The sequence below is a fragment of the Pelodiscus sinensis genome, chromosome 14, assembly GCF_052426305.1.
Source record: "Pelodiscus sinensis isolate ZL-2025 chromosome 14, ASM5242630v1, whole genome shotgun sequence".
NCBI classification, from domain to species: domain Eukaryota; kingdom Metazoa; phylum Chordata; order Testudines; family Trionychidae; genus Pelodiscus; species Pelodiscus sinensis.
This window is the reverse complement of record NC_143065.1, coordinates 14324712-14351479: the sequence shown is the minus strand read 5'-3', so window position 1 is coordinate 14351479 and position 26768 is coordinate 14324712. Positions and strand designations below refer to the sequence as shown.

The window sequence follows — 26768 nt, the reverse complement described above, 5'->3', positions numbered from 1 at the left end:
AGCAATGAGTCTCAGCAAGTATAGACTCAGAAAGATCCTCCCATCTGTATTTCTTATCTCAGTTTCTATCAGTGCCATTGACTCTAAAAGGAGAATTGTTTAGATAAATGGAACTGTTGTCATGAAGCAGGCTAGGTTTACAACTGTGTACATCTTAAGAAATAAAGCAATGCCATTAATGGTATCTTGCAGGGGAACCCTCCTAATTTACTCACTAGTCCTACAAAGACTTGATGATAAACTAAAAAATGTCAAAATCAGATCTGTTCTGAGTAACCCTGATTAGACAATTATACTATGAAAGAGTTGCTTGACCCAAACTTGGCTTTTCAGTATAAGAGGAAGCTCCTATAAGGTTAGGAACACTGTAAAACTTAAGGTCATGACTGTAAATTGTACTTGAAAAAACACAATTTTACTGGTACACACCCAGACAGGACTGCATTCAAATTAAAACCAGAAGGACAGAAAGAAGCAGCGGAGACCATAGGAACATAAATTACAGGGATTTACAAGTTTTCAAAGCACTTTTAACAATATGTTAAGAACACACTCTCAGTTGATAATGCAGTTTGGTTTAAGAACAAGATCAACAAATTAATAGTTCACATTTTTCAGTTCAATAGCCAAGAAGACTGAAAACCCTTCAGAGGATACAGATAGGAATGCCTTAATTCTCTTAAATCCTGCAAGAATAACCCCCCTGCCAAATGAGACAATTTAATATGTAGACATTTTCTTTTGAGGAAAATATTATTTACATTGTGAATAAAGTACCAGAATGAATCTATATTTAATGATCAACTACAAATTCTATAACCAAATTATCACCATTTTTGAATCCAAAAAAGTTGAATCTATTTTCAATCCAACCTGATTAAATATTTTCTATGCAACTCTGCATTTTTCGCTTTAAACTCTACTGCTGTAAGAGTCATTAATTTAAAAATGCCACCATAGGCTGGAATAACTGCAAATGATGCAATTCTTACTCAAGGATGACAGAATGTTTTGGCTTCCTGTTAATGGCTACTGTACATGACATCTGGGCAAGAAAAGTGATTTCCAGAACACTTCCATTCTCAATGCCCAATATCAATTCTAACTAGTTATTCAACGAATGCATGGATAGTTAGCATCCCTGTCCAAACATAACTCCATACTACATTCATAGAATTAATATTTAAACATCTTTTTCTTTTCAGTTTTAGGGTTGGGTAGGCATCACAAATAAATCCAGTGAGCTAATATACTAGAGGCACTGATTATTTTAGGTCTGGTATTTATCACATATGGAATCAATTTAATGATTTCAGTTCACTGTATTCATCATGGCTGATAAAACTGATATAAGTGGGAGTATGCACTCTAAGAAAATAACAAGAGAATTACCTTCTTACTGAAAAACAAAACAAAAGTATAGCTATTTCATTCAGTGAATGGAGTAAAAAAATTCAGCATTTGACTTATAATAGTGAAAGTGAAGAAAAATAAGAAATGCTTCCTTTTACTCTCCTTTATGATGGTTAAGTAGTCTTAAAATTTACATTCATTTCTCTCTCTCTTAAAATAATCAGATCTTCATTTGCCTCTCTTTTCTGAGGTATTCTTGCAAGATTTGTACGATCTGAGAAATGATGTAATAAGATGATGTAACCTGAGCTAGAATTCCCACAGTTCAGTGAGGAAAAGTGCTTATTTTTTCATTGTCTATCTGAACTGGTAATTCTCCTGTAACTTGCTTTTCTTGCCACTCTTACTTTAGCTGTTGAGCATACATTTGTTTGTCACATTTTCTAAAATCCCCAATTCAGCAGGCCTTCAGCAAAGCACTCAAGCATAGGATTTAAGCACATACCTGAAGTTAAGCATCTGCTTAAATACTTTCCTGAACTGAGGCCTAAATGTCAAATCAGTAAAAACTAACATTGCTTTGATGCCCATTTTTTTGACCAACTTAAGCCAGTGTATTATCTACAGCACTGCTAGTTAAAAAATTGCAAAATATTTTTATTCGTTCTGTTTTTTGTTGAAATTAAAAAATCATAAAGCTCTACTGCTTAATTTACTGCTGAACTTGTCTCAGAGAATTGCCATGAGAGATGCACCTGCTTACCTCAGGCTGTATTTTGGCCAAATACATAATTAGGAAAATAATCTGGTAAAGAAATGGGAAATGTTTACATAAATAGGCTGAGCCACTCATACAATGCATGCCGCTACCAAGAAAGAGAAAACAAATATCTGGAAAATACAGCTATGAAGTAACTATTTAAAGGATTTTACATTGTACTTTGTCTACAAGTGAAAGAACAGCAAAAACTCATCATGTAAAGATCAGTGAATACTGGTGAGGAGTTGTCAGCTACATGTTAGAGCTAAAGGCCACAGTATTGGACTCATATAAGTAACATGAAGCACACATTTAAGTGTTATCCTGTGTATGAAGAGACTTATTTATGTCCTTAATTTTAAGAAGATAGCTCCTAATTTTAGCATTTAAGTATCTTCCATCTTGTAGAGATGAAGATAACATTTTCATTTAAGCTGAAGCTTAGAACTTGCTGAGAACACAACTTTAAAATTGCACAAAATATATTAGTTATAACAATACATATACATAAGAAGCAATATTCTTTACTGGTTTATGTAGGATGATTTAATTAATGTTTATATCAAATCTTTGGTATGATAGCAGGTGCACCAGTTATGACTGTTATATACATAAGTCTGAAAAATAATTTGTATTCTAACATCCCTTTTCACTTATTCTTAACTTTCTGAAACACTCTCCTAAAAGACTGACATTATTCATGCTTGGTCTCTGCTTGAATTTTCAACCTTCCCAATCACTTACACTAATTTTAGTATTTAATTTGCATATATTAATACAAGAGAAAACTGGGCCTACTTCTAGGCAGAAGGCTAATGTGATGACCTTTTCCTATGTCCTCTTCTCTTGAGCAGGCTGTGTAGGGTTACCATACTTTTTAAAACGGAAAACCTTTAAAAGGAAAGGGACAACTTTCTTGCTATTGTCATCAGAGGCTGGGGATGCAGGAGGTCTGGCAGTTAGGGGTGGGATACTTGCCACGGGTGTGTGGGGGAATTTGGTACCTCGGTGGATGTGTCTGATTTGATGTATGCTTTTCATTGGGAGAAGGGTCACATTGAGTCTGGCCTTTGGGAGATGCCTACTTGTGTCTGTCCTTCACTATCCTACCAATTGATCTTTTAGCTTCTGTCCTGTGCCAACAGAACCTGATATCTCCAGTGACTTAGGCTGTGTCTAGACTGGCAAGTTTTTCTGCAAAAGCAATTGCTTTTGCGGAAAAACTTGCCAGCTATCTACACTGGCTGCTTGAATTTCCACAAGAACACTGACGATCTCATGTAAGAAATCAGTGCTTCTTGCGGAAATACTGTGCTGCTCCCGTTCGGGCAAAAGTCCTTTTGTGCAAAAGGGCCAGTGTAGACAGCTCAGATTTGTTTTGCGCAAAAAAGCCCTGATCGCGAAAATGGCGATCGGGGCTTTTTTGCACAAAAGCGCATCTAGTTTGGCCACGGATGCTTTTCCGCAAAAAGTGCTTTTGTGGAAAAGTGTCTGTGCCAATCTAGATGCTCTTTTCTGCAAATGATTTAACGGAAAAACTTTTCCATTAAAAGCATTTGCGGAAAATCATGCCAGTCTAGACATAGCCTTAATGTCAGGCATCCCTCCCTCACTGTCTGGTGAAGTGAACAGTTCCTGGGCCCTGGCTACACTTTGCACATGCTGTACTCCAGCAAAGAGCCATCCTGATTCTGAACTGATGCTTGTGAAGCTGATCGTTTGGGAGAGCACAACCCTCATTTCTGATACCTCTAGATGGTAGCCTATGCCACCTACCCTTAATGCTAGTCTTGTTATTTTATTCTAATTACATGTTAAATATAACCCAAGAGGGTAAAGAAAAAATTAACATATCATAGAATCATAGAATACTAGGACTGGAAGGGACCTCGAGAAGTCATCGAGTCCAGTCCCCTGCCCTCATGGAAGGACCAAATACTGTTTAGACCATCCCTGATAAATGTCTATCTAACCTACTCTTAAATATCTCCAGAGATGGAGATTCCACAACCTCCCTGGGCAATTTATTCCAGTGTTTGATCACCCTGACAGTTAGGAACTTTTTCCTAATGTCCAAACTAAACCTCTCTTGCTGCAGTTTAAGCCCATTGCTTCTTGTTCTATCCCCAGGGGCCAAGATGAACAAGTTTTCTCCCTCCTCCTTATGACACCCTTTTAGATATCTGAAAACTGCTATCATGTCCCCCCTCAATCTTCTCTTTTCTAAACTAAACAAACCTAATTTCTACAGCCTTCCCTCATAGGTCATGTTCTCTAGACCTTTAATCATCCTCGTTGCTCTTCTCTGGACCCTCTCCAATTTCTCCACATCTTTCTTGAAATGCGGTGCCCAGAACTGAATACAATACTCCTATTGAGGCCTAACCAGCACACAGTAGAGCGGAAGAATGACTTCTCGTGTCTTGCTCACAACACACCTGTTAAAGCATCCGAGAGTCATGTTTGCTTTCTTTGCAACAGCATCACACTGCTGACTCATATTCAACGTGTGGCCCACTATAATCCCTAGATCCCTTTCCACTGTACTCCTTCCCAGGCAGTCGCTTCCCATTCTGTATGTATGAAACTGATTGTTCCTTCCTAAATCCAGGTCATTTTGAATTATGATCCTATCCTCAAGATTAGTCGCAATCCCTCCCAGCTTGGTATCATCTGCAAACTTAATAAGCGTACTTTCTATACCAATATCTAAATCGTTGATGAAGATATTGAACAGAGCCGGTTCCAAAACAGACCCCTGCAGAACCGACTTGTTATGCCTTTCCAGCAGGATTGTGAACCATTAATAACTACTCTCTGGCTACGTCTAGACTGGCCATAAATTCCGGAAAAGGGATGCAAATCAGGTAAGTCAGCATAGGGAAATCCGCGGGGGATTTAAATATCCCCCGCGGATTTAAATAAACATGTCCGCCGCTTTTTTCCGGCTTGGGGAAAAGCCGGAAAAAAAGCATCTAGACTGGCGCGATCCTCCGGAATAAAGCCCTTTTCCGGAGGATCTCTTATTCCTACTTGAAAGTATGGTTATCCAGCCTCTGAGTATGGTTATCCAGCCAGTTATGCACCCAATTTATAGTAGCCCCATCTAAGCTGTAGTTACCTAGTTTATTGATAAGAATATCATGTGAGACCGTATCAAAGACCTTACTAAAGTCTAGGTATACCACATCCACCACTTCTCCCTTATCCACAAGACTTGTTATCCTATTAAAGAAAGCTATCAGATTGGTTTGACATGATTTATTCTTTACAAATCCATGCTGGCTGTTCACTACCACCTTGCCACTTTCCAAGTGTTTACAGATGATTTCCTTAATTACTTGCTCCATTATCAACCCTGGCACAGAAGTTAAACTAACTGGTCTGTAGTTTCCTGGGTTGTTCTTATTTCCCTTTTTATAGATGGGCACTATATTTGCCCTTTTCCAGTCCTCTGGAATCTCTCCTGTCTCCCATGATTTTCCAAAGATGATAGCTAGAGGCTCAGATACCTCCTCCTCGAGTATTCTAGGATGCATTTCATCAGGCCCTGGTGACTTGTGCAGGCATCTAACTTTTCTAGGTGATTTTTAACTTGTTCTTTTTTATTTTACCTTCTAAAATTACCCCCTTTCCACTAGCATTCACTATGTTAGGCATTCCTACAGACTTCTCGGTAAAGACTGAAACAAAGAAGTCATTGAGCATCTCTGCCATTTCCAAGTTTCCTGTTTCTCGCTCTTCACTGACCAGTGGGCCTACCCTCTCCTTGGTCTTCCTCTTGCTTCTAATGTATTTATAAAAAGTTTTCTTGTTTCCCTTTATTCCCATAGCTATTTTGAGCTCATTCTGTGCCTTTGCCTTTCTAATCTTGCCCCTGCATTCCTGTGCTGTTTGCCTATATTCATCCTTTGTAATTTGTCCTACTTTCCATTTTTTTATGACTCCTTTTTTATTTTTAGATCATGCAAGATCTCATGATTAAGCCAAGGCAGTCTTTTGCCATATTTTCTACCTTTCTGACACATCGGAATAGCTTGCTTTTCGGCCTTTAACAATGTCCCTTTGAAAAACTGCCAAATCCCCTCAGTTGTTTTTCCCCTCAGTCTCGATTCCCATGGGACCTTACCTATCAGCTCTCTGAGCTTACCAAAATCTGCCTTCCTGAAATCCACTGTCTCTATTTCACTGTTCTCCCTTTTACCCTTCCTTAGAATTGTGAACTCTGTGATTTCATGATCACTTTCACCCAAGCTGCCTTCCACTTCCAAATTCTCAACTAGTTCCTCCCTATTTGTTAGGATCAAATCTAGAACAGCTTCCCCCCAGGTAGCTTTTTCAACCTTCTGAAATAAAAAGTTGTCTCCAGTGCAGTCCAAGAACTTATTGGATAGTCTGTGCCCCGCAGTGTTATTTTCCCAACATATATCTGGAGAGTTGAAGTCCCCCATCACCACCAAAACTTGGGCTTTGGATGATTTTGTTAGTTGTTTAAAAAGAGCCTCATCCACTTCTTCCACCTGGGTAGGTGGCCTGAAGTAGAATCCTAGCATGACATCACCTTTGTTTTTAATCCCTTTCAGCCTAACCCAGAGACTCTCAATATTCCATCTCCTATGCCCACCTCCACCTCACTCCAAGTGTGTTCATTTTTAATGTAGAAGGCAACACCTCCTCCCTTTTTTCCCTGTCTATTCTTCCTGAGCAAGCTGTACCCTTCTATACAAACATTCCAATCATGTGCATTATCCCACCAAGTTTCTGTGATGCCAACAATGTCATAATTGTACTTATTTATTAGCACTTCCAGTTCTTCCTGCTTATTTCCCATACTTCTCGCATTTGTATATGGGCATCTAAGATCCTGATTTGACCTTGCCTCCCAGTTTTGCCCTGACCCTCCTTTCTCTTTGCCATTGTAGCTCACGCTCCCTCCTATTTCCGACCCATCTCCCATCTCCTAGGTCCCCATGTCCACCTCTTTCCTGTGGGCTTTGCTCAACTGTCCCCGTCAAACCTAGTTTAAAGCCCTCCTCACTAGGTTAGCCATTCTGTGTCCAAATAGGGTCTTCCCCCTCCTAGAAATGTAGATGCCATCCCTGCTAAGCAGTCCTTCCTGGAATAGCATCTCATGGTCGAGGAAGCCAAAACCCTCCTGGCGACACCATCTTTGCAGCCAGGCATTTATCTCCAGGATGCACCTGTCTCTGCCCGGGCCCCTACCTTCGACAGGAAGGATCAAAGAGAATACCACCTGTGCTCCAAACTCCTTCACCCATACTCCCAGAGCCCTGTAGTCACTCTTGATCCGCTCAGTGTCACACCTCACAGTATCATTAGTGCCCACATGGATGAGTAGCATGGGGTAGTAGTCAGAGGGCCGGATAATCCTCGACAATGCCTCTGTAACATCTCAGATATGGGCCCCCGGCAGACAGCATACCTCCTGATGACATTTCAGGGCAACATATGGACTCCTTTGTCCCCCTCAGAAGAGAGTCTCTGACCACCACTACCCTACGTTTCCTATTCACAGTGGTGGCAGCAGACCTCCCAGCATTTAGGGTACGGGACTTCTCCTCCTCCGTGTAGGGGGTGATTGCTTATTTCCTGTATAAAGAAGAGCATAACGGTTTTCCAGTACCACGGTGGGAGGGTTCGGAGCAGGGGTGGAATAGCGCCTACTGCCAGAAGTAACCAGCTGCCACTGTCCACCCTGAGTCGTCTCCTCCTCCACCAGTGGTGTGTCCACAGTCCTGTGTACCGGGACAGCTACCTCATCAGTCTCCTCATGAACACGGTCCAGAAATTCCTCATGGATGTGGGTGTTCCTCAACCTAGCCACCTCCTCCTGTAGCTCTTCCACATGCTTCCTGAGAGATTCCACCAGCAGGCACCTTTCGCATTGGATGCTCTCCCCAGCCTGGATATCAATAAGTGGGAATTGCAAGCCACAGTCCTTGCAATAGATCACCATGCCACAGTGCAAATTTGGTGTGACACCAAGCACTATTCTAGTTAAACAGGATGCATTTCCAAATATTGTGCTAAAAAAAAAAATACAAGGAGGTCTAACACCACAGAACCAGTTAATTCACAGCAGAACCCAGTGGCCACAAGGTACACCTGATCTTTCTAAAACAGTGTGCATCTGGAATTTTGTTTCCTTTCTCTTACTCCCAACCCAGCCATCCTCAATGAGGCAGCCCCTGACTGAGAAGGAGAAATACATTCTCCTTGGGGGGGGGGGGGGGAGGAAGGGAGAGCCCAGGCTAGTAGATTTTGTTTGCTCCAGTGGATGATAGGGGGGGCTGGAGCACCAGCATGGTCTCCCCAATGCTGGGGGAAGCCAGGCAAACTGGGGGCTGCATCTGGCTCCCAGGCCTTAGGTTCCCCACCCCTGTTACACAGAGAAGCTCTAGGATGGGGCTCTCTATTTTGGTCAGTTCCCAATGATACAAGGTTTGGTTTAATCAGTCTCTAAGTTCTTTTTGATCACACAAAGTAACATTGCAACTATGCACATATCTATGCAATTGGAGCCAGAGAAACTTTTTTCAAAGCAGTATTATGAAATTTTCATAGCAAATGAGATTCAGCTCTTTTGAGTGATGTAGACTAAGTTACCTTTCAAATCAGAAGACAAATTTCTTGAAGCATTTCAATTTTATAACAAAAACTGTACAAAGGATCCTCTCATTGTAACAGCCATACACTTAAGTGGCATACATATTCCATGACTGACAAAAATATATTTCTTATTAAACAAACAAAAACTTCACAGTCAAAGCTGCAAATCTACAGAATGAATGCATGTAAATACTGGGAAAACAGATGATATTAGATAACTTTGATTTGAAGACGGTGATTTATACACTAGATAAATTTACAAAATCATGTGCAGGTTTTAATTATTAATGCACACTACTCAACTGACATCTTCAAATACTAGTAACTTACACAGTTATTTTGAGAGAATTTATGTTTTTAACCTAACAACAAGGATTTTTGTAGACAATCCAAAATTCTTATTTCCAAATGGTGATGGCATACATTTTATGTATGCTTAGAGTTGGGGGAGGAAAAATATATATAGAGAGAAACAGAATAATGACTAATTGAATTTAAAATTTTGCAAAAAACATTTAGGTAGATTTAGAGAAGCTCAACTTCAGTTCTGATCACAGATAGCTCACATACTAAGTACTGTATACACATTTATTACAAGTACCAAAATAACAACGCAGACTCAATCCTAATCTCTTTTGCTCCTTATATACTGTAGAAATTGAATCTAGAATTACTGAAGAGTTGAAGTGTAGATTTTTAAAGGAGTATTTAGCTTATTCCTTATCTGGCTTCCACGTCTTTATGCATTTCAGTTTTGGAAAGGTATCATTCATACCAATTATTCTTGCCCATATCCATGACAAAAACAATGGAATTATCTTTCAAACCTAATTAATAGTCTGATCAGACGAAGTGACAAATTTTAATGTATTTATAAAGTCAAAACAAAATTTGGAAGTAAGTAATGAACATATTGAAACAAGTCAAATACTTGTTAAAATACATCTTTTGCAAGTCATCCCCAATAGTACAGATCTCACTGTTGTTTATTATTTGCTGAGTAATATCTGTATTTTCAGAGCAATATAAACCACAAATAAATCAACTGTCACTGTCCTAAAGCATTTGAATACTAATTAAAAATATTCACTCATGATGAATTATTTCTGCAAAGGGTGTTCTTCTGTTAAAAAAAATAGGTCACTATGACCATATCTACACTAAGTGGAAGTTCGACACTGCTGCAGTTGATTTTCTGGGGTTTGAATTATTGGGTCTAGTGAAGACCTGCTAATGTGAACTGAGAGGACACCACCATTGGTGCTGGAAGTCTTGCTCCTCATGAGGAGCAAAGGAAATTGAGGGGAGCACTTCCCGCTGTGTGGATGGCCTGAAAACATGATTTAAGATACATTGACTATAGCTACATAATTAATATAGCTGAAATGACATATCTTAAGTCTACTTTCCCCTTTAGTGTAGACCAGGCCCAAGTGCCATGTTTAAAGGGATGTGGTACAAACCTATCAACATGTCTTCCTTTATAGTAAGAGGAAAAAAAAAGCTTTCAAGACTAATCAAAAGAACAAACTCCCAAAAGCATTTGATTTTATTCAAGTTGTGTCCCCATCTATCAAAGAACTCATAAGAACATAAAAATGGTCATACTGGGTAAGGCCGATGGTCCATCTAGCACAGTATTCTGTCTTCTGGCAATGGCCAGTTCCAGGTTTTTCAGAGGGAATGTACATGCCTGTGCACAGTCCCAGCTTCTGAAGGTTAGAGGAATAAGGTTGTATCCTTGGCTAATAGGCCTCAATGGATCTATGATCCCAAACTTACCTAATTCTTTTTTAACTCAGTTTTAGTTCTACAGACTGTGTTGTGCAAAGAACTACTTCCTTGGGTTTGTTTTACACCAGCTGCCTGCTAGTTTCATTGCATGACCCCTGGTTCTTGTGTTATGAGAAGGGGTAAATTATAGTTCCCCATTCAATTTCTTCACTCCATTCATCATCTCTTTTCCTTAAAAAGAAGAGTCCCAGTTTGTTTCCTCTCATGTGGAAGCTCTAATACCTCTATCATTTCTGTTCCCCTTCTCTACCTTTTCTAATTCTTGGCTATATTTTTTGTGATGAAATGACCAGAACTTCAAATAGTGTTAAAAGTGTGAATGTACCATGGATTTATATGGCAGGATTATGACATTTTCTGCCCATTTCCTCACGGATCCTAACATTCTATTAGCTATTTGGACTGTAGCTGCACAAGAAGCCGATGACTTCAGAGAACTATTCATGATCGACTCCAAGGTCTCTTAAGTGGCAACAGTTAATTTAGCATGGATTTCTGCATGGATATTGCAATTATGTTTGGATTTACCAACACTGAATTTCATCTGCCATTTTGTTGCCCAATCACCCACTTTTGTAAGATTTGTAACTCTTCAGTCAGTTTTGACTTAACTATGTTGACTCATTTAGTATTGTATATAAAACTTGGTCACACCACTGTTCATCCAGTTTTCCAGATGATTTATGAGTATGTTGAACAGTACTCCAGTAACCCCAGTTACTCCAACTTGCCCCCATCCAGAGGCCCCCCCCCCGCCCTTCGTGTCTCTCCCCCTCCCATGTGATGGAGGAGGGTGTGGTTTTGTCCTCCTGCTGTGCTGGCTGTAGGACTCTCTGGAACTGCAGCAGTGAAAGGAGCAGAATGTGGGGTTGGCAGGCAGCTCCATGCTGGCAACTTCTCCAGTGTGCTTGTACCTCCCTCAGACTCTCTGTGCAACCGTCTCTCCAGGGGCCTGTACTGCCCCTGCTGGAGGACAGAGCGGGGATGGTACCAATATAGCTGCACTGGAGGAGCTGCCAGGGTGGGATGCTGGCTCCTGGGAGTGGCAGCTGCAGCTGGCAGCTCCTCCAGTGCAGCTGTACTGCCCCTAACCCCGACCTTTAGTGGGACAATACAGAGTCTAGGAGATGCAGCTGTGTGGAAGGGCTGGGGCAGGATTGGGGGGGTACAGAAGTGTTGGGCCCACATTCTTCTCCATTTGCCACTGCAGTTTCCTGCTCCCACCAGGCATCTGAGAAGGGGCACATGACCCTTCTTGTTCTTCCTATGCATCACCTTGTTCTCATTTTAGTATATTACCCTTTTTGAAGTTAAATGCCACGTTTTCCCCCTTACAAAGAAGTTAAATTCAGTTTGATATTACTTTATGGTTCAGCTCTTGGACTAGCTCCACCAGGACTAAATTAAAAAAGACAGTTACCTGTTCTGTAACTAGTGTTCTTTGAGATATGTTGCTTATATTCATTCAACATAGGTATGTGTGTGCCTGCCATATGCACTGGTGCTGGAAGTTTTTCCCTGAGCAGTAGCTGTAGGGGCTGAGGTCCCCAACACCCCCTGGAGTGCACACGCATGCCACATTATATAGGGCACCCCCAACGCCTCCCTCTTCGGTTCCTTCTTGCCAGAATATCGACAGGGGACGAAGGTGGGATGTCGAATGGACATGAGCAACACATCCCAAAGAACCCCAGTTACAGAAAAGGTAACTGTCTTTTCTCCTTCCAGTGCTTGCTCATATCCATTCAACTAGGTGACTGTAAGCAGTGTCTGTGGAGGTGGGTAGGAGAATACAGACTGCAATACAGCCCTGTCAAATGTGGCATCCTCCCTGGCCTGCTGCATAATGGCATAATGAGATGTGAACATATCGACCAACGACCATGTCGCCACCCTACAGATGTCCTGGATTGGGACATGTGCAAGGTAAGCTCACGAGGAAGCCTGAGCCCTGGTGGAGTGGGCCCTAATCAACTCCGGTGGCTGAGCCCCTGCCAACTTGTAGCACATGAGGATGTGGGAAATAATCCATTTGGATGGACACTAGAAGGAAATGGGAGAACTTCTCCCGTGTTCTGCATAGGCCACAAACAGCTGCATAGAGCTGTGAAAGGCATGTGTCCTCTCCAGATAAAAGGCCAATGTGTGGAGGAGCCTTTCCTCATTGTTCACATGAGGGTTGGAGTAGGAGACCAGCAGAAAATGTCCTTGTCCACGTAAAAGGCAGAGACCATGTTGGGGAGAAAGGGCAGATGAAGCCACAGCTGGACCTTATCCTTGAAGAACCAGGTATATAGCAGTTCCGCCATCAGTGCTCGGAGCTCTGACACTCGTCTACCTGAGGTGATGGCAATCAGGAAAGTAACCTTGAAGGAGAGCAGCCACTATGGGCACCTGTGAGCCATGTCAAGACCAGTTTCAGGTCTCATTGCGGGAGAGGGTCTCTGACCTGAGGGTACAGTCATTCCAGGCCCCTCAGGAACTGAAAGGTGACACCATCGAAGAACACTGAACAACCTTGCATGGGAGGGTGAAACACAGAAATGGCTATCAGGTGGACTTTAATGGTGGCCAAAGCAAGGCCTTGCTGCTTCTGGTGTAGCAAGTTGTCTAGGATTTACTGAAGGGAAGCTTCAGCTGGAACCACTCACTGCTGCTGTGCCCATAACTGAGACACGGGTCCACCTGGCAGCATCGGTGGACCGTGTTTAGGGCTTTCGACTTTCAAGGAGAACCTTCTGGATATCACCTGAACATGCTAGCTCCTGGGGGCTCAACCATGATGAACCATGTTGTTAAGTGAAGCAAGCAGAGGTTTGGGTGGAGCAAGTGTCCCTGGTCTTGGGAGAGCAGGTCCAGCTGGGGAGTGCAGGACACCAGGTTCATCAGGGCCCAGAAACAATGCTGGTAAAGCCATTCTGGTGTGACAAGGATGACCATCGCCTTATCCTCTTGACCTTCTGCAGGACCTTGCTGATGAAGGCAAATGGAGGAAAGGCGTAGAGGAGACCTTCCGACCACTCGTACTGGAATGTGTCTGGAAGACAGCCACATTTGAGGCCAAACTGGAAGCAGAACTAGCTGCACTTTGCATTGTCTCTCATTGCGAAGAGGTCCACTAGGGGAGATTCCCAATCATGGAAGATGGAGGTAGCCACCTCGGGCTGGAGAGTACACTCTTGGCGAGAGATGAACTCTTGCTGAAACAATCTGTGATCGTGTTTTGAATCCCTGGGAGATGATGGGCTTCCACCATGATGGCGTGCAGGATGCAAAACTCCTAGAGCCCCATAGCCTCTCTGCATAGCTCTGGAGACCAGGCTTCTAATTATTTGTTTTTGTAGTACATGGTGCCAATGGTATCTGTGAGGACGCACACCACCCTGCCCTTGAGGTGAGGGAGAAACACCTTGCATGCGTTCCTGATCACCCTTAGTTCTTTTATGTCTCTCTGGAGGAGACCGCATGCCTTGGGTGTGAAGGGTCCCCATGTGGGCTCCCCAAATGCAGTACGAAGTGTCAGCTCCCAGCTCCCTCAAGCTTGGTTGTGGATGATATGGGAGGCCTGACATGATCTGATTTGGATTTGTCCATTAGGCCAGAGTGGACAGGACCTGGGGAGGCACTGTCACCACCCTTTCCAGGGCGTGTTTCACTGGTACATATGCTGAAGCCAACCACAGTTGGAGGGGCCTCATTTTGAGCATGGCCAGGGGCACAACACATGTGCAGGCCACCATATGTCCCAGGATTTGCAGACACACCTGCGCTGAGGTCTTGAGGACAAGTGTTAGCTGATTAATCAGGGTTGAAAGAGATGCAAATCTTTCTTGAGGGAGCAATGCAATGGCCCTAGTGGAGTCCAGAACTGCTCCTATGAATTCTATCCTCTGGGTAGGTACCAAGAGGGACTTTTTCTTGTTTATGAACAGACTGAGGTGACAGCATGCGTCCAGAAGTAGACAAACGTCACACTGGACTTTTTGCCTCGATGGGCCTTTGACGAGCCAGTCATCCAGATAAGGGTACACTTGAACACCTTGATGCCTCAGGTATGCCACCATCACCAACATGCACTTGATAAAAACACTGGAGGCCGTGGATAGGCCAAAGGGCAGGAAAACAAATTGGAAGTGGTTCCTTCCAATTACAAATCTCAGGAAGCGCTTGTGGCCCTCGAAGATGGCTATATGTAAGTACACATCATGGAAGCTGAAGATGGCATACTAGTCCCCAGGATCCAGTACAGGAATAATAGTGGCTAGGGACACCATACAGAACTTGAGGTGGACCAGGTACTTGGTGACACAGACCTCCAACCTGGAGACTGGGCTTGGTGCCTTTTGAAGCTTCTCAAGCCTATCCGCTGGCTGGTCACTTTTCTTTCCCGTTACCTTTGCGAGGGTACTTGTCTCTTGCCTAGCCGGGACTGTGGGTGACGAATGGTGCCAAGCTGTTGACGTCGGTGGTATGCTGTGCACCAAGGCACTGGGACCCAGTGCCGAGTCTGACTGCTAATCTTGCGGGACTCCATTAAGAGCACTTTGAGACAGATACTATGCTCTTTAATAGTTTTGGGGTGGAAGGTCCTGCAAATGTGACCCTTGTCCAAAATGTGTCCTTCCCCCAAGGCAATGGAGGCAGTCAGCATGTGGATTGCTCACTGGCATGGGCCTGTGACATGCTGCGCAGGCTTTGAAGTAGGGGAGCGGGGGCATTCCTGTCCCCCAGGAGGAGTCTTTCAATGGGCTGAAGATGAACAGTTCACAGCTATTTCACGGTTTGTTAATGGAGAACTTCAATGCAAAGGAAGTGCTTGCCACAGCCAAAGCCAGAGCACATTGTTCCAAGCACCTGTCACTGACTGTAAGAAGGAACTGAGGAGGGAGGGGCGCTCCAGATAGTGGACATGAGCAACATTCATGCATTATAGCAATACCCTCATTTAATATCAATCAAGAAGTTCATCCATCTTAGTATTTGTACTTTTAGCATTTGTATACAGGTACTATAAAATTTCTCAATATTTAGTTCTCTGTCTTCATGTGATCTAGCTGAATGGGACTCTCTTTCATTTAACTGATTCTCCTCAGTTCCAAGCTGTAGTTTATCAACTTGTATCCACTCCTTTGTACTAAGATACATACTATCCCCCTTAATAAATCCTCATCTGCACTCGCTAGCTTTCCTGTAGGACTTAGTTTAGAAACTTCTCTACAACTTTTTAAATTTTACATGCCAGCAATCTGATTTTGTTTTTGTGTACCTGGAGCCCATCCTTTCTGCAGTCTTTTCCTAATACACCTAAATCCTTCCTTCCAACACCTTAGTCTTATCCATGCATTGATACCCTGCAATCCTGCCTAACTGGCACTGCACGTGGACCTGGAAACATTTCAGAGAATGCTACCAGAGGTCCTGGACATTAGTGTCCTACCTAATATCCTAAATGTGGGCTCCAGTACCTCTTTTCTACCTTTCACTATGTCATTGGTACATATGTGTACCATGACTACTGGCTCCTCCCCAGAACTGCACAGAAGAGTATCTAAAGGTCTACAACCTTCACACCTGGCAGACAATTCACTATGTCAGTCTCCTGGTCATTGCAAATCTATCTATATTGCTAATAATGAAACCCTTATTATTATTTACAAAATTCAGGCAGAATGTGTAAGAGACAGGGATATTTTCTTTAGAAAGTATCTTACTAATAATAAGATAATAATAATATCTTACTCATAATTGGGGTGTGCACTCTCTCACGGGTATCTTTAGTGAGAGAGGTCGGGTATCTCAATGTGAGATAAACAATACTTCCTATCTACTATGCCACATACACATAGTCCCATTCATCTTGGCATATCTCTCAAATGACAATTCATTATTCCAGGTCCCTAAAATATAGGGCTTTGGTATTTTAACACAACTGGCCTTTGGAGGTGCAACCGAACTAATGCCACTTCCATACTGTGTCATGTGGGCTGTGATAATGGGTCAACCTAAAACCTGAAAAGGTAATTTCTTATTTTTATTTCTATTTGATTTGGAAGGCTTGTTGACAAAATGGCTACATTTATATATCTTAAACACGCTGGAAGCATATGTTCAAAGTATTGCAAAATGTGTTTGTGTGCTTGGGCATTTCCCACAGCAAACCCCATAGTTGAGTTTCTGTTCCAGTTTTCATTCTAACTCCTCTTTCCGTGTAACCTTTTTAGTTGGTCATTACTTTCCCCAAGAAAATTCCTTTTGGACTGAATTCTTTTATGCTTATTTTACTCCAAAGACAATTTATTTACAAATGTTTGGCTGTCCCTTTTTCAACTGTTTATGTGGGAAGAAAATATCCCTGTCTCTTACACATTCTGACTGAATTTTGCAGTGGTGTAACTAAAGCATGGTTTGGAACGTCAAACTTGGCTCTTCCTTTTATAATCCTCATTGGGGAGAGAAAAACAATCAAAGTTCCTAATTTTGGAAACACGTGTGCTTGATTTACTCAAGTGAGCAGTCCTACTGAAGTGACTGGAACTACTCATGAGTTTAAATTTGACCACATGTTTGTATCCACTCGGGGGATCCAAGTTAGAAACAAATAGTTTAATATTTTTAATATTGATCTAACACCAATGAAGCTAGAAGGAATTCATTCCAGGCTGCCTGGTTCCTAGTACTCTGGCTCTACCCTCTGACTCATTTTGCCACCCAAAAATCAAATACAAAAGAAAGTCAGAACATTCAAAAACTAAGGTTTTCACACCAATGTTAATTTGGCTGTGTTGTATAATTTTTTATCCCTAGTTCTTTTGTTAAATGTCTATGTTAACAAATTATGTCATGGTTTATGCTGCTAAGTGTATAAAACAAACATTCAAGACATGATTCTATGTAGAATAATCCAGTTTACATTGCTTAAGAAATCATAGGTTAAATATTCTACTGCCATCAGCAGCACAGCCACACTGAAGCCAGCGAAACTGCAACTATCTTGTCTCTTTCCCCAACAGAAGATGGTCCAATAAGAGACAGCATCCTACCCATCTTCTCTCTAGAATAACAATATGTAGTCATTTGACCAAATGCCTGGAAGTTTAGTCATCTGAGCAGACAAAAAAAACTGACAGAATTACTGTAATGTAAGGAAATGAGGTGGAAGAGAACATAAAAGAATGGCCTACTGCAGAAGGCTAAGAAGTGGTTTGGAAAGTTTTTACATCTAGCTTTTAAACTTACTCAGAGGGTACAGCTTTCTTTAGCATGATGGGAGAAAAACGTTCTGATGTTACGACATATTCCATGCATAGTCTGTATAAAATGTACTATTTATTTGAGAGAGATGGAACTAACTCTCCAGAAATGTATCTTTCTCAACAAAATTTTACTCCCTGTTAAATGAAGCATCAAAACTTTTACTTGACTGTGTTCTTCTGCCACAATGTATTTCCTGTTCAGAAACAACTCTCTTAGGACAGTTCAGGCTAAAAAGCTAATGGGTCTAAAGAGGCAACCAACTCACCATTTTCAGAATCTTATGTGAGTGCTGTTCCAAACCTCAACACATGTCCATGATAAACATTGAACCTTTATTATTGCATTGTGAATACGGAGACTATTACTATTTCCTATTTATTTATCATTTATATAAATGTCAATTTTGAATCTATATAAAGGAGTTATTTTACCAAATGGTAACTTAAATACACTGCAGCTATTCTTTTTAGTTTCACAGTACTCCATCAAACGGTTAAATGCTTGGGTTTTATGTCAGGTTATTTACAACTTTGTAAAAGAAATAAGTCTTTATATGAGCAGTTCAGTTTCTCTTCAAAGTTAGATCTGCATTATTTCTTTGAGACTATATAAACAAATCCCATACTGTTAGCATTTAATCAGCAGAATATGTCACCACTCAGGCTCTTCTTCTGTATTAAGGTCAAGCTCCTTTTTTCCATTTTGCTAACTCCACCATTGGCAAGGCTATAACCTCTAAACAAAGTATGTGGTAAATTTTTCTCTAACATTTATCATGGATCAGAGCAGTATTTCTATATTGAAAACAATACTCAGTACCATTCTGAGTATTGTTAAAAATGACCATTTTGTTTATCTGAAAATGTTTGTTTTCTTTAAATAAAAATGTATGTTTCCAAAAAGAATGGTAGCTTGGAAACAACAATAATTTTGCTGTGACCACATCACCAGCATTTTCTATTTTGGCTTTGCTTTAGGGTTTGATGGTCTAGCACGCTTATATAACTGAAGAGAGAATGTGGCCAAACACAATTTGTATAATAATTCCAAATCTTTCTATTGTTTACTACAAAGATTAGTTGCAAACAAAGCACCATATTTAGATATATTTTAGCTAGGTTTCTTGATATTATCAGTTTTGGTAAAAGTGAATATAAATTCAATATATTCCTAATTTAAAATTTTAATATAAGAAAAAATGTGTTATCCTGAAAGATTTATTAGAAGTTATTTAAGTAGTTGCTTTAATAACAAAAAATTATAATAGATAAAGAACTAAAAGCAGATGAAATTCAGTTCTGCATAGAAGTAACAGATTTTTCAGAAGACTAGCTGCATTGCAGCATAAAAAGGTAGGAGTTTGTAATACTCTCAATGGAAAACATTCATAGATGCTTTGAAGCTCTGGTGGAAGAGTTAGTTTGTGCCTGGGGCCAATGTGGTCTATTTTAAAGTAGATGTACTCTTTAAGGTGTTGTATGTGTACCATGAGAAAAGTAGTGCAACCTTTTAATGTGAACTATTTTCTGGCCTGAACTTACCTTACTACTGTACAGTGTAATCATACTTTTTTTTTTGTGAGCTTCAAAACAGTTAAATGACATTTCTGCTTAACATAACAAATATTACACAAAAATTTGCTAATCTTTTTGTATGTAGTGATTTCATGATCTCTGAAGTGAAACAGGCTCCCTTTCTAATTTTTCTTTTGTTTATACATCTTGTGTGAAATTTTAGTGTGATCAGATTCTGTTATGGTTCATAATCATTATTCAACATTCATGGTGAGCTATCTTAGTAATTTCAAAGTTTAATTATTACTCTTTCAATAAATACATACTTCCTGTGTCTCATTCACAACATAATCTTTTATTCCACTATCTGTTCAAATTAGCTCTGTGGTGAAAGCTAAAAAGAGGTTTAAAAGTTTGAGCTGGTTCATTCAGAGTTTTGTACACTGATAATAGTAATAGATAAGTATGGTCCTTTGCACATTATTTTCATTTCAGGGAGCTGTGAACAACTAGATATCTAACCAGTTGTAATGTCCTGACTCAGGAAATTACATAAGCATATGCCTAACTTTAAGTGTGTGAGAAGTCTCAGCTACTCATGTGCTTAAAGTATTTTCCTGAACTGGGGCCTGATAATTGTTTTTAAACTATGTCCTTCTGTCTTTATTAATTTGATATTTTGGTAGTGTCGGAACACTACTGGATTGCAGAGTTTAGATTAAACAGTTGGAAATTGTGTATAACATGTCACTGATTCTTTCAAATGTATTGAATTGGTTTGTGTGAATGGGAAATTCTGTCATGGTAGTCATTACTGTTCAGCTGTAGTATTGCTGCAGGTAAGGAACTGAATCTCATTTAAAAAAAAAAACCAAAACAAATGTGGGTGCTTGGTCAGTTGAAAAACAACACAACATCAGCTATCACTAAATATCAATTATGTGCCTAATAGTGTGGTTATTTATGTCTATTCAATTTCTTACTACCTACTCTGTAGTGTCAAGTGTTTGTATACTGGCTTGGTGGACATTAGAGGGTCTTTGAAGCATGCCTTGACATGTTGCTGAATTTGAGATAGGTTACATGACCTCAGGTTTTATTTTCTGCGTTAAAGGGAAGGTCTTTTAAGACTGCAGGAGAACTGTATAGCCCCTTTCTATTCAATGAGCCTGATTCACCACATTCTTGTGTAGTCATCTGGGGAAGAGGGCAGCTGCCCCAGGGCCCAGTGATTTAAAAAGGACTCAGGACTCCCGGCTACCACTGCTGCTACTGTGGTAGTGGCCGCAGCCCCGGCCTTTTAAATCTCTGTTAGAGACCTAAGCAGTGCGCTCCAGATGATGCTGAAGCGCTGGCAGGGGAGGCTAGCCTCTGCTTGACCCCTTCTGCCTGAAGTCTCATCCTTCTGGGGGTGTGGAGCCAACCCTCCCATCTTGCCCAGGGCCCTGCAAGTCTGTTGATTGTCTTATTTACACCTATATAAAGCGAGTAATAGGAAAGGTCTGGAATGCTACCATTTCCAGTATCTGTAACGAGAATAAATCTTACTAATGTGTAGTCTTTCAGCATTGCTCCTAGGAAACACACAAGTAGGCCTCACATATGTTGATGATGATTAGGAGAAATCTGTACTTGAAAGAATCCCTTGGAAATAAGATCTTATAGGTAACATAAATATTTAAGATAAGTCTGGATCAAAGGGTGATGCAATATTTAAATTCTAATCAAAAGTTGCCATTCACAGTTTGATTCTTCTCATTTATAGCACTGTAATTTAATTGACTAAAATGGAGCTAGTCTTGACAAACTAGTCAGAGGAAAATCAGAATCTTGGTTTTCAGGAATTAAATCTGATTATCAGAGGAAGGTTCGTCCATCAGAATTGAAGAGATTCTCTAGACAGTGTTTCCCAATCAGTGGGCAATATCCCCAGAGAATCATGTCAGTGGCAAGGCACTGAAAATATTATCACAATCTAAAGAAAAAAGAAAACAACAACAACAACAAAAACCCCACGCCTTGTTCTCCTACTCCCTACAGACCATTGCCATCCGAGGGTAAGTATTTTCATTCAACCTTTCAAAACAAACACAAATATATTATATAGCATTATCATTGCTATAGCCGAGATACTTTTTACTGATATTTTTATAGTAAGTGTGATGTGATTGTGAAAACATTTGACTTCAAACAATAGGTGACCAACCAGTAAAGGTTCAAAAATAGTGCTCTGTTATATTTTGGAGATAGATGGCAGAAAGAAAGCTTTAAGTTGAAAATGAGAAAACACACTTTTTTGCCATGAAAGGTATACTATCATTTGCCAATAACTAAGTTTAGTTACAGACTAGCAAAACTTTTCATAGTACTCACCTAGGTTAGATTATTTTCAACTTATATTTTAAATTAGGTTTGGCAGGATTTGATTTTTATATTAATATTTATTTTAAGCCTTTCCCCCTATATTTACTAATTAAAATATTCATGGTTGAAAAAATATTGAGGGTCAATACAATAATTATTTAATGATGGCAGACACTGAGGGTATGTCTAGACTGCATCCCTCTGTTGGCAGAGGGATGCAGATTAGGCAGGTCAACATTGCAAATGAAGTGGGGATTTAAACATCCCATGCTTAATTTGCATAAAAATTGCTGCTGTTTTTGCCGACTCAGCACTTTGTCAGCAAAAAGCAGCAGTCTAGAGGGGGATCTGTCGAGAAAGAAAGCCTATTTCGACAGATCTCTTATGCCTCCTGCAAGGAGGTTTACAGGAATGACTTTTTCCATGAGGCTGTTACAGGAGAGTTCCCTCGCACACTAGGCAAAACAGATGATGGCTCTCAGCAAGTGATTTAAAGATTTGCAGACTTCAGACTTTGTTTTAAATTTTTGTATGAAATTTAATTCTAATGAAAATAAGAGACTGATAGTCTTGGTTAGACTCATACACAGTAAAGGCAGACATCATGCAATTTTATTCAAACATCTCTGCCAAAGAACCTCCACCTTGACTGGCCAAACCCATAATATTTCAGGATTGGGTCTTGGCTGAGAAGAACCTACTTGTTAAGCAGAATCATGCCTAATTCTGTGGCGTTCTTTTTAATATGGACAAGCAGTGCTTTTTTTGTGATGGTACTGGCCGGTATGCAGTACAGGCACCTCCAGTCAGAGCTTACCTGGAAAGAATGGAGTGTACTGGCACCTCTGCATGCAAATGTTCGACAGTTGGCTGGGCCGTGTGTCTTAAAGGGGCAGCATGTCTTAAAAGGGCAATGCCAGCCCCACCCCGCCCTTTTTTTTCTCAACAGCTTTTCCCCCGCAGTACTGGCACCTTATTTTATTTTATTTTATTTTATTTTTACAAAAAAAGCACAGTGAACAAGTGTCCACTAGAGATTAAGATGAGGAAACCAAGATAATTTTCTGGCCTAAGATTACAATTAATTCTCCAGAGGCTAGTGGATTAATTCAGGGCTTTAAACAATTCTCTTTTTCTCCTTAGAATTTTGCCCAACTTGAAGGTTGTTATGGGCTACATGTTTAAGGCTGGAAAAAGTAGTACTTTTCACCATGTCAGGGACTAAGCTTATTCTGCAGATGATTCAAAAACACAGAAATCAGAAATCATTAATTAAATGTAATTGCGGTTCATCATCATAACATTTTTGCTCAGGTATGTCAATGTTTCACAAAGCACAGGATCCACACTTTTGTGTTTTATCAATGCAGTTAACTTACAAAACTGTTAAAGATTTTGCCTTCTTTGAATTGCCTAGGATCACTGTTATTTATTGCATTTTGAAAATTTTCATTCTCTTTGCGCCTTATTTCCCCAATTGTATATTGAGTGGAAAATCATTCTTATTGAAGGCCTTTGCCCATTTAAACTTCTCTTGGGTTATGTAAAACTTGCTGAGACACTGTATAAACTAAAACTGTGTTTTAATCTGTTCCATTTTAAGTCAGTGAGTATTATTACAAGTGGATTTTTTCTGGATTACAAGTTGAAATACTCTTAATGGTACATTTAATCAAGACTACAACACACCATATAATATGTGAACATGTTAAAGTATTCAAGAATATCTCTAATGATTTTATGGTTCCAATAGAAAAAAAAATATTTTTTAGTATAAGATTTTAAAAAATGTGGCTATTAATAGTCAAATTGGTATTTAAAGTCCTATGTTAAAAGAACTATTAACATGAAATCTACTTAGTTTGGGGCTTCATTTATTTAGTGAAGTTTCTGCTAATTACAAAAAAGAGCACCTATCCCATGTGGTGGTGACCTTGCTAAACTCTAAAAATACAATTCATTCCTAACGGTTAACAATCAACTCACAGAGAGCATTACTAGGACCCTAATAGTGCCCCACAGCCAGAGAGCAAGAGGCTCCCTAGTAGTCTTAGGCTAAGTCTACACTGGCAATTTATAGCACCATAACTTTCTGGTTCAGGGGTATGAACACTTTCTCTTCCCTCCCCCACTTGCGCAACAAGTTACATTGCTGTAAAGTGCCAGTGTGAACCAGACTACGACACACTGCCACAACTATGCTTTAAACTTTTAAGTGTAGACAAAGCCTCAGATGGCCTGAACACCTCTACTTCTTGTTGTTATAATCTGTATCTAAAAGCAGCCTGGACTGGACTGTCTGTTGGTGTCACCCAGGTGATGGAAGCCAGGGCGAGGTCACTGTGCTGTAAGCAGGCTGCTGATGTCAGGCTCTGAGATGTTACATGGCACAGAAGCACTCAGGGTTACAGGAGAGGCAGTCTGAATGAACCCACAATGCCAACTATCCCAGCAGCAATAACAGAAAATAAATAATCAACTTCACAAACAAAACCACTGGTGGAGTCTCCAACCTCTCTTTCCTACCCCCATCTCCAAACCTCCCTGTCAATTTCTTTGGTTTTATAATTCCATTATCTTATTGTTAAAAGTTTTGCTCTTTCCTTTTGTTGAAAGACTGACACAGATGACAGTGGGCACTGAGGCTATGTCTACACTATCAAGTTATTTTGAAATAAGTTATTCTGAAATAATAATGCCCAAAATAACTATTTTGAAATAAACTTATTCCTCTTCACAAGCAGCAGACATAACAAGCCTATTATTTCAAAATAACAGGCTTAGTAGGGCGTATCTAGACTACGCGGAACAGTTGAAAGAAGATATGCAAATTCCACGGGAATTTGCATATCTTCTTTGGATCGCACTTTTGAAAGTGAAAGTAATTAAGACACGGCTTTTTCAGCCAACCGCCCCTTTTGTCGAAAAGCGGCTTTTCCTCTAAAAAGGAGGTTTACGCGGCTTTTCGACAAGGGTGGGGTTCACTGGAAAAAGCTGCGTCTTTCTTACTTTCACTTCCGAAATTTGCATATCTTCTTTCGACCATTCCCTGTAGTCTAGATGAGCCCATAGTGTGGATGCTCACCTTCTTATTTTGAAATAAGGGGAATTATTTTGAAATAACTTCCCAGTATAGACATGCCTTGACAGACTACAGTGGAGAAAGAGTGAAAATTATACCCAAAGTGCTATCAAATGTACAAAAAAACCCATCTACACGAATTAATGCATTATTTTCTTTAAATTCTATTGATGAAATAATCTTTGATGTTATCTGTAACAAAAGCAGGGAAATTATTTTCAGATGTAATTGTGATTTTTACATTGACAAAGCCTTTTTAAACTATTTCTACAATAATTTAAAATAAAATTGCAAATCAACTCCTGGCTCAACTTGTGTGCTCCTAGCGTAAGAAACCAGGAGAAGGGAAAAGAGACTCAGAAGACTCTGAGAAGTCCTCTGTGGAATTTCCATTGCATTCTCTTGGTTTGGGAAGGAGTCTGAGATTTCATGAACATGCCAAAGTTGTGGCCTCCAAACCTCAAGAGACTTGGATTCTGAAAGGGAGGCAAGCTCAACTCTTTGGATGGTGGGGCACTCATGAGTAAGGAGTTATGTTGCAGCTCTCTAGAGTGACAGCTGCCCTGGTTGCCTGATTCAAGGGAAACAGACAATACGGTGCTTCTATCGGTAGCAACTAGCTGATACTTCTCTTACCAGCAGGAACTTCAGCTGGCTCCTCTGGTAAAATACGGCCTTAGAGTTATTGCTCCCTAGTTAGTTCCATTCCTCTTCTCTCATTTGTGAAGTGGGTTTCCATTGGCTTAGGAAAGGGAGAGAGTAAGGTATACTGGCTTTGCACTCCCTTCCATGGTATAATGAGGCGGATGGCCCACTGCCTTGTGGGGTTGCCCTGGGTCACACCTCTCTAGGAAAGAGGAGAATTAGCCATGGGGGGGGGGGGGGGAGAGTGATGCCTTGCTGGGACAACAGGGGTGGTGATGCTGAGAGAAAAGCTGACATGCACACACACCTCCTCTGATGGGGAAAAGTGCTAGCAAGTGACTCATCAGCAAGTAGCACATCTCTGAGGCTGGGGAGCGCCGACAAGCAGTCCCTTAGCCAGGGGAGCACCAACAAAGCAGTGTGTAAAGCTGTCCCTTAGCCAGGGGAGCACCAACAAAGCAGTGTGTAAAGCTGTCCCTTAGCCAGGGGAGCACCAACAAAGCAGTGTGTAACGCTGTCCCTTAGCCAAGGGAGTGCCAACAAAGCAGTGTGTAACGCTGTCCCTTAGCCAAGGGAGCGCCAACAAAGCAGTGTGTAGCACGCTCCCTTAGGCAGGGGAGTGCCAACAAAGCAGTGTGTAACGCTGTCCCTTAGGCAGGGGAGTGCCAACAAAGCAACGTGTAGCACGCTCCCTTAGGCAGGGGAGTGCCAACAAAGCAGCGTGTAGCACTGTCCCTTAGGCAAGGGAGCGCCAACAAAGCAGTGTGTAACGCTGTCCCTTAGGCAGGGGAGCGCCAACAAAGCAGTGTGTAACGCTGTCCCTTAGGCAGGGGAGTGCCAACAAAGCAGCGTGTAGCACGCTCCCTTAGGCAGGGGAGTGCCAACAAAGCAGCGTGTAGCACTGTCCCTTAGGCAAGGGAGTGCCAACAAAGCAGCGTGTAACGCTGTCCCTTAGGCAGGGGAGCGCCAACAAAGCAGTGTGTAGCACTGTCCCTTAGCCAGAGGAGTGCTGACAAACATTGGTCTTGAAACCTACAGTGTGAAGGCTGCCATCTGAGGGGAGGACTGGCAGGGGTATGGGAATGTAGGTCTCTTGACTCCACTGTGTTCTAGTCGACTTCGGTGGGCATCCTCAACACAACACACTGACCCTCTGGTTAAGCCTTCAAACTGTTAAGCTACCATGATCTTCATCAGCCAATCCCGCCTCCCCAGGGTTACTTCCTACCTGGGCTCCTCAGGTCTGTCCAGGTATTTGGCCCATCAGCTCTGGGTCCTCAGGCTCATCTGGGTATTTAGCCAGAGTATTGGAGTAAGATTTGTCTGCTGTGGACAACACCGCAGAGGCCAGTGCTGATTCTCGAGCAATTGT

The 26768-nt window shown here is 41.1% G+C and overlaps 1 protein-coding gene across 9 annotated transcripts in view; it reads right to left on the bottom strand.

Moving 5' to 3' along the window:
- Window positions 1-26768, bottom strand: part of SCAPER (S-phase cyclin A associated protein in the ER) — a 406842-nt gene that overhangs the window by 6318 nt on the left and 373756 nt on the right. The gene's annotated exons all lie outside the window — the stretch shown is intronic.